The sequence below is a fragment of the Galeopterus variegatus genome, unplaced genomic scaffold, assembly GCF_000696425.1.
Source record: "Galeopterus variegatus unplaced genomic scaffold, G_variegatus-3.0.2 Scaffold9444, whole genome shotgun sequence".
Classification (NCBI taxonomy): Eukaryota; Metazoa; Chordata; class Mammalia; order Dermoptera; family Cynocephalidae; genus Galeopterus; species Galeopterus variegatus.
The window spans coordinates 13,029-20,567 of NW_007735555.1; the positions used below are offsets into that span (position 1 = coordinate 13,029).

General features: G+C 37.4%; 1 pseudogene; it reads left to right on the top strand.

The window, feature by feature from the left end:
* The first annotated feature begins 480 nt into the window (after positions 1-480).
* LOC103609296 lies at positions 481-693 on the top strand (annotated as a pseudogene).
* Positions 694-7,539: the final 6,846 nt, after the last annotated feature.

Consider the following 7,539-nt stretch of genomic DNA (forward strand, 5'->3'; position numbering starts at 1 on the left):
AGTTTAATTTAAACTGATAGCACATCTTATTTTAGACTAGCCACTGTGGTTCTACTGAGTTACCCAGATTCAGATATTTTAGGAAAATCATCCTTCCTTTGTTAAGGGAGGTTCATAGGCAGAGTCAGGGTGGAAAAAAGACAGCCTCCGTTTTTTGATTTATGCGTGACTTTTCTCAACAAAGGCCATTGCCATGGCCTTCTACATCTCTCTATTTGCCATTTTTCAATATACAAACCAAGGAATTCTCCCTGTCCACCGTTTTATAATACACAGAATAAGGAATTTTTTTTTTAAAGGGAAAGTAAAAATAATGAAATAATGCAGTGGCTTTAGGACCACTTACTGTGTTCATTTAGTTTGTTGGGCTCCACATATTCTGTCTCTCCCTAAAAGAAGTATTTTGTGGAAGAAGTAAGAGTTGTTGCACACCTGAGAATCAAAGTAGAGCTGTGGCTTCTCTGTACTCTGATTTTCCAGGAGAGGAACCCTGAGGAAGATTGATCCTGGGCCATTGAAGTTCAGGGATATAGCTGTAGGTTTCTCTCAGGATAAGAGGAATGCCTGGATTTTGCTAGGAGAAACTATACATGGAGATGTGGTGTTGCCAAACTATAGGAATCTGGTCTCACTAGGGTGTATCCCATTTCTAAGCCAGATGTGATCACCTTTTTGGAGCAAGGAGCAGAATAGTTGTGAAAGAAGGAACAAAAGGATTATGCACAGATTGAGATTCAAGGTCACTTGGAAAGGCCAGTGTATTACAGTAAACTAGAAGATGAGCTGTACACAACTGGTACCTGTATCTTTGCAAAGATGCTGAAGGAGCTTCTGAACCACCACTCTTACATTAGCATCTACAGATTGCTCACCTACTACCTGGCCAACCTGAGGCTGGGGCTGGAGTATACCTACTGGTATTGGTTGGAGGTCTTCTGTTGCAGGACTGTGGCCCTATGTGTGGCTGCCCTGCTTCCAACCTTCCACATGTCTTCCTTCCTCAGTAGCACTCTGTACTTATTCTGCCTTATAAGAGATTCATCTTAAGATTGAACAAACTATGGACAAGTATCCTTGCCACATGTCCTGCATGTTACAAGATGTTAAAGAAGATAACCTTCATACCTCAGAAACCTAAAAGATACCATTGGTTGTCCTCCTTCAATTATCACATTCAGCACCAAGTCATCTCATTTCTGCCTTTTAAATCATTAATTGCGTGTATGTGTGTGTGTGTTAACGGATGTGATTTACATATAATAAAATTTACTCTCTGTAGTAGAGCCTATATCAAGACCTAGAACATTTCCATCACCTCAGAAAGTACCCTTATGACCCTTTGTAGTCAGTCCCCTCTCTTCATCCCTAGCCCCTGACAACCTGATTTCTGCCCTTAAAGTTTTTCATTTTCCAGAAGGTTATATAAATGGAATCATATAGTTTAAAAGAAGTTGAAGCAATAAAACTTATAAGACAAAAGTAAGTTTTTATGAATTTAGGGAGAGTGAACAGATAAAAGGAACAAAAATATTGAAATTCTAGAACCATAACAGGAACTAAGAAATTTATTTATTTTTTATTTTGGGGGGGCAGCTGGCCAGTACAGAGATTGAACCCTAGACATTGGTGTTATCAGCACCTCACTCTAACCACCTGAGCTAACCAGCCAGCCCCAGGAACTCAGAAATTTAAAGGAGAAAATTATGGTAATGCTAAAGTCAAATATGCAAAAATGTAAGATAAAATCTTTTAATGGTGGACAGAGAAAGTAAAATTCTCAAACTCCGACTTACAGTTAACTTTAGGACAATAGCCAAAAGATAGAAACAGCATAAAGTTAAATAACAACAAAAAAAGCCAACAGAGATTAAAAAAATGAACAAAAAATTAGAATCTTAAGTATATATATATATAGAGAGAGAGAGAGAGAGAGAGAGAGAGAGAGAGAGTCATGTGCCACATAATGACATTTCAGCCAACGACAGACCACATATACAGTGGTGATCCTACAAGATTATAATGGAGCTGAAAAATTCCTATTGCCTAGTGACATTGTATCCATCATCAAGTCAGCACAATTACTGTATTTTTTAAAAATTCAGTGTGGCATATGGGTGTTTTTAAATTCCGCAGGAATATCCTAGGCCTTAACATTCACTCACCACTCACTCACTGGTTCACCCAGAGCAACTTCCAGTCCTGCAAGCTTTATTCATAGTAAGTGCCCTATACAGGTGTATCATTTGTTTTTTATACTGTATTTTTACTGTACTTTTCTATATTTAGGCATGTTTAGATATACAGCTTATCATTGTGTTAAAATTGCCAACAGTATTCAGTTTAGTAATTCACAGAATAATGAAATTGCCTAATGATGCATTTCTCAGATTATATCCCTGTTGTTAAGCGATACATAACTGTATGCACCTAAATACTTAGATATATATTTTTTATTTGTATACACAAAATGTAAATCTGAGTTCAAGAGCACCAGTTGGCAACAGTGTTTTTCTGCTAGTGATAGATTTATGGATAGTTTTTATTATACTTGTTCAACATTATTATTTCTATATTTAACAGATCTTAAGCAGGATATAAATAGAATGTACAATTAAAAATAAAAGTTGAAAAAAATTAGCTGTGGGAAAAGATTAAAGGAATAAAATAATTCCTAGAGAGTAAAAGGAATCAGAACAGAACAATAATAGGTTGATAAAAAATACCTTCAAAAATGTGGGATTTCTAGACCTACAATTAAAAAAAAATCCATGGATAAAGTAAATAATACCCCAACCAAATCTCGTGTGTGTGTGTGTGTGTGTGTGTGTGCGTGCATGTGCGTGTGCGTGTGCGCACGCGCTTCCAGTCAGAACCTCAGGATGAAAACAAAGAGAAGAGTTAAATATCAGTACTGGACCCTTGGTCTTTCTATTGAACTCAGGCTACTCAGGCTACCTTTGGAGTATCTGTTAAAGCTATGAATGCACACTGTAGTTACAGGTGTATGTTGCAAGCCTTGTGAAATGATGCAGGTATTTTTAATTTAGAGTGTTGGAGGGGAAGAGAGAAGAGACATGGTCTAACAGCAATTCTTAATAGGAAAACAGTTTATATGGCCACATGTATGGCTATACTCCTATGCATTTCCTTTTTGAGATTTTTTGTGTCTTCTGGGTTAAAAATAAAAGCCCTGGGCTCTTAAACTTCAAAATAAAGCAGTTACCGCAGTCTGGAAGAAAAAAGAAAAGTAATGGTTCCAGTATGAATATGTTTCCAATCAGTTTAGTTTAAAATTTAGCTAAGAGTATGCATTAAGATATTAGAATATTCTTGGATAGAATATTTTATGCATCTTTAAGGAGTACTCAAGAGAATAAGGAGTACTTATTTCTAGATTTTTTTTTCCTATTTACTTTAGTCTTTTCCAAGAGCTGGGAAATTTTGAAGTAATGACTCTTGAACAAAAGCACTTATCTTTTCATTAATTCATTCTTAAATAACTCAAGGCACATAGTTATTCCCCACCTATCTTTTTTAGTATCTGTGTAGGAAGTAAATGTGTTCCTAAAACTCCCAAGGATTCAGTTATCACCTCTATGGCAACATGATTCCCTAATTCACAGCTCTAGTGCCAGTCTCCCCAGAACTCTGGTGCCACATTTCCACCAGTTTGTTCTTTCATCATGTCAACTAGCCTCGCCCCCCACCACATGTTCTCTTCAAACTGTCTTTAATATTTCTGTTAAGAATATCATCTGTATCAAAATCTTGGTTACCTTTTTTTTTGACTACTGCCTTTTTAAAATTTCCACTTGAAATAAATTATAAGAATGCTGTGATTTTAATTACTGTTCTATTTTTAAAGTTTTAACGTTTCACCATTACCTAATTTACACTCTTCACTAAAAAATCAGGCCTTTCACCTCTAACCACAACGTGCAATCTGGTTTTATATTCCACTGTTCCCCTCAGTTTACACATTCTAGATTCTGCTTCATGACAGATAGACATGCTATTCCCTGAACATGTTTTCCTTTTCCAAGCCTTGTGTTTCAGCTGTGCTCTTCTACCTGTAGCTCTGCCTAGGTGGTACTTTCATATTGTCTCCTAGTTTTTCCAACAGGAAGAGATGTCTCCTTTCTTGGAGCCCCACAGCAGTTTTTCTCTGAGTCCCGGCACTTTTCCACACTGCTTTTTATTTTGGTTACTTGTAAACTTGACATTTTTCATCATCAGAGTAAATTTATGGAGAGTTTTGTTTCCCATGCTGAGTCAAGCATGGTGTTGGCAGCTAGGAAATAATCTAGAAATTATTCCTAGTTGAATTACACTTGAGAGTGGAAACCAGTATTGGTTCCAAGGAAAATGCAAAAGATCTCTGCTAACTAAAGTTTCATCATCCAGGGCTAAAAAGGCTTTAGTTTTGCCTACCTGCCCTGTTGTAGAGATCATGGAATGGACCAGTTTGGACTGCATAATGGTGAAACGGTGAAAAATTAACTTCATAGGGTTCTTGCTTTGCTCAGGAAGACAAAGAAGAAACAGAAGAAGTAAATGGTTCTTGAAAAAGGTTAAATGAAATACTAAAAATGGGAATGCAGAAAGGAAAAGTAATGAAAGTAAGGTTCTGGCTTAATACTTGCCCTAAATTTGAAAATGTGGTATTTTTTGTTTGTGTGACTCTTAATTCCAACCTGTACTTCATTCCCCTTATTGTAGCTAGCTTCATGTTTATGTAGATGCAGACAGGAAAAGGATATCCTCTGGTGGTTTATTTGAGGAAGGCCAGATCTTCAGAAAATCACCTCAGACTCTCTGTCTCACCAAATTATATTTACACATATAAACAGAGACACATTAATATGGCAGGAAAGGAGAAACACAAGAAGACAAGTTTAATACTTGTCTTATTAGTCTTATCACCAATATACGTTTCTTTTCCCCTGGGCTTAATTCATTTATCATAATCTTTCTGAGAGTCTGCTGTATCCCAGGTGCTAGAATAAAATAGTTTAAAGGCCGGGGCTCATTCTTCTGTGTACCTTACCTTAATGGATATGGAGTATCTTTTGACCCACATTTTCTGTACCAACCTGGATATAATTATAGTCTCTAAGGCTCTGTTAAAGTTCCTTTTTGACTTTTTTCCCTCTTTCTACTTCACTTTGGATAATTTTTGTTGCCATTTCTTCACATTTACTGTTCTACATTTTCTTATTGAGATTTCCCATTATCTTCTAATTATGTTTCCATTTTCTTTTAAATCCTTGAACTTTATTTATGATAAATATTGAAAGTTCTTGTCTCCTAATTCCATCATTTCTGTCATTGCTGTGTCTCTTTATATTGATTGATTTTCTCCTGATTGTAGATCAGATTTCCCTGCTTCACATATTAGTATGTTTTCATTTTATGCTGGACATAGTGTATACTACATTTAAAAAAAGTTCTTATCTAGTTATTAGAGAAATTAAACTTTCTGCCTAGGAACTGCATTCTCAGAAGTATCATGTAATCACTTCTAGTCCTGGTGGTCATCACACCTGCCTTTATCTTGTTAACCTGTCTTGCCTTTGTTTAGTCAAAGAATTAGACCTTGGACTTTATATAGCCCTATTTATTTATTTATTTTTACATTAAAAAAGAATCCTTCTTAATTTCCTAGAATGTTTTTGGCCAATTTTATTTCTTATTCTTAATTCCTATTTTGTCACCTTATCCTCTTGTATATTCTTAATATTTTAAGTTTAGTATATTTTCTTAACTAGTTTTATTCATTCTTTTTCTTTTTATACTACTTTGAAAAGAGTACATGTATAAGAAGACAATTGCAAGGATAGATTATATATATATATTTTTTGCAGTTGGCATTAAAAGGTTCTTAAAAGAGTTCTTTTTTTTTTTTTCCCCCCCTTTTTGTCTTTTTTCATGACCGGCAACGGATCGCAACCCTCAGTGTCGCGCCCGTACCGGACCGGGACCGGCAACGGGATCGCAACCCTCGGTGTTGCTCCCGCACCTCGCTCAGCCAGTGAGCGGCCGGTCTGTATGTGGGATCCGAACCCTCGGCGGGAGCGCCGCTGCGCTCCCAAGCGGCGCACTGTAGCAGTGCACCACCGGGCCGGCCCTTAAAAGAGTTCTTTTAGAAGCCTTCTCCCAGTCCCAATCCATGATCTCCTGTCTCCCTAAAGAGCCATCTTCTTAAAAGTCTTCAGTTCTTATGCAGATAATCATCAAGTCTTCCCTATTGTTCACATAACTGAATTGTATCTTGCCCTCCTATTTTGTGAGGCATCCATCCTTTTATCAGACATAATCCAAAAGGTAGTTTGGGTCAGGGGATGAAAACCTTACATTAAGATGAAGACAGATGGATTAAGGGTCTGAATTTATTTACCAGGAAGATTGTACTTAAAAATTGATGAAATGGAAGAGGACTGTTCCAGGGGTGAGCTTCTGTGTTCTGAAAAGTTAGATTAACTTGTGTAGAAAATATTGCTTTACTATTTTTTAACACTAGTTTCTTAGATTAAAATCTATCTATGTAAATAGGTTTTGGGGGAAAGTCTTTTTAGCATGTACACATATTTAAATTAAAATTACCTGTTTTTGAAAAGGGATTGCAGCCAAAAACGTGTTATTCAGAAATGTGCTTGTTGGGAAAATAGTTTAGTCAGGCCCTCTCACCTTAGGTCCAGTTGTGTGTGGTGCAGCACATTCTTTGTAAACAAATTGTGTGTGGGGGTGGAGTTAGTGTGCATGCGCACCAATGTATCTTTTTAGTTTTGTTGCTAGTGTGTGTTCTCAGAGTTGCGTGGAACAGCAGCCCTGAACTGCTGGCCAGCAGAGAGCTCGCATCTAAAAATAGAGCATATTTACTTTGCAGGGAACTACTCAGTTTTTCTTTGGACTTTGCCAGTAGCAGTTGAGATTCTGAGTTTCTCTTTGGACTGCCTAGCTCTAAGACGTGTGAGCACACGTGTGTGTGTGCATGCCGCGTGTACGCACGTGTACTGAATAAAGACTACTCTTTCTTCACCTACAGCTCCAAGGACCTTTTTTCCGGTTACCTAGCTCGTAGACCTGCATGTGAAGGGTTTGTGACCCAGTCTGGACAATGGGCTTGAGGGGTCTGTGAGCTCCAGACCCAGCCCTAGCTCTACAGTGCTCCATTTGTACCCTAAAATTCCATAGCCAGAAAAGAACTCTATACTAGTCAGTCATGAAATAGGGTTGTCCCTATATGACCCTGTCTTAGTCCTTTCAGACTGCTGTAATAAAGTACCATAGACTGGGTAGCTTATAAACAACAGAAGTTTATTTCTCACAGTTCTAGAGGCTAGAAAGTCCAAGATAAAGGTACTGGCAGATTCGATATCTGGTGAAGTCCCTCTTTTCTGGTTCATAAAGGATACCTTCTAGCCGTGTCCTCACATGGCAGGAGGGGTGAATGAGCTACCTCAGGCCTCTTTTATATGGCCTCTTTTATAATTCCATTTATGAAGGTTCTCATAATCACTTCCTTCTTGACCTAATCAA